Source organism: Meleagris gallopavo, chromosome 2 (genome assembly GCF_000146605.3).
Source record: "Meleagris gallopavo isolate NT-WF06-2002-E0010 breed Aviagen turkey brand Nicholas breeding stock chromosome 2, Turkey_5.1, whole genome shotgun sequence".
Lineage (NCBI taxonomy): Eukaryota > Metazoa > Chordata > Aves > Galliformes > Phasianidae > Meleagris > Meleagris gallopavo.
Window position 1 is genome coordinate 49,788,127 of NC_015012.2, and position 1,794 is coordinate 49,789,920.

The window sequence follows — 1,794 nt, forward strand, 5'->3', positions numbered from 1 at the left end:
AGAAAAGAAGGGAAAAGGAAAGAAAAAGGGATTGCCTGTCTAGAAGGGAACTGATGATAGTTTGAAAAGCTGAAAAAGATTTGATGTGAAAACCAGCATGCTGTTCTTACAGGAAATTTGGGCTTCAGAGGACGTGTTACCGTCTTGTAAAGTGCAATAATTATTTTCCATTGCTTGGGAAGTACTGTGAAACAATTCTGTAATTGTAAAGACCTGGCCACCCTAGCAGGCTGGTCAATGAAAAGAAACCTTATGCCAATTGCAGGCAGAATTTGTTGTGTTGTTTTATTTGCAGACTAGTACATGTACTCTCAGGAGAAAACAAGCCTGTGAAACCAAGCCACCTGCTCAGAAATGGCCTGAGGGCATTGATAGCCTTGTTCAATGCAGAAGCATTTCCTAACAGCCTGAAGAATTGTGATATGGGAACACATGCCCCAGACTGCCAGGATCTGGCAGTGAAGGGCTTTAAGGAAGCACCTGTAAAAGATTACATGACTTTGAAGAGACAGTTGGACACTCCTCCTTTCTCAGGGAGCTTTGGGTCCCATTACTGTCATCCTGTTCACTAGAGTAGCACCTTAGTTCCTCCCCTTTGGTAAGACAGCACGCGCTGCATGAAAAGACAGCAGGATTTGACAATACAGCAGCTAATCAAAGGGTCGGGAGAGAGTGTCAGGGCTGACAACACGCTGATGTGTTTTCTCAGAAGTGTATGTGCCCCTGGGGAGCATTCCCCATGAGTTGGGGAGATGTGGGGGATGCCAGGAGGTGCTGCTTTTGGTCTGGGCCTGGTCATTGCACGAGAGAATCAAGCTGTGCCTGGAAAATAAGGCCCAGGCGGAGAGGGATGAAAAGGAGAGCTAAATTGATACAGGAGTTTTTTTCTCTGGGTGAGTTGCAGGTAGAAGAGGCTGCTCAAAAACTGGAGGCAAGTGGTGATCCAAAGAGTAACAAAAATGACAGTGCCCTCATCCGAGAGCAGTTAGACTGATTTGCAGTATGAGGAAGGGTACCTCAGCATTCAAATATGGCAATGCTTATGAAAGCTGAGAAAGGCCATAAATCCCATCAGGTGGGTGGCTTCAGATAGCAGTGGTTGTGCTGGAAAGGTTGGTGGGTTTTGTTGGATTGATTTGTTTTACTGCTTCCCATTTCAGTAACTTCTCAGAGCCGCGTTGTACTCAAACATCTCTGTAGTTTTGGGTATAGCGTAGCCAAATGTAATGACAATCCTGTGTGTTTGAGGGAAGGCAGATCTAGTACTTGCTGTAACAACACTGGGTCTGTTTAGCCTTGAGAAAAGACGACTGAGAGGGGACCTGATCCAAGTTTATAAATATCTGAGGAGTGGCGGCCATAGCGGTGAGGCCAGTCTCTTTTCAGTGGTACGTGGAGACAGGACGAGGGGAAATGGACATAAGCTGCAGCACAGGAAGTTTCGCACGAATGTGCGTAAGAACTTCTTCACGGTGAGGGTGACGGAGCACTGGAACAGGCTGCCCAGGGGGGTTGTGGAGTCTCCTTCTCTGGAGATATTCAAGTCTCGCCTGGACGCCTACCTGTGTGACCTGGTGTAGGGAACCTGCTTTGGCAGGGGGGTTGGTCTCGATGATCTCTAGAGGTCCTTTCCAACCCCTACAATTCTGTGATTCTGTGAACAGCTCATCTGCTGTGGTAGTCATGAAATTTTGGTTTTACTGGCTAAAAGAATGCTCTGGATTAATGCAAGTTTCAATTTGTAATATTGCTTTAAGCAGGACTATTATTCTGTTCTGAATTAAGTGTATGATG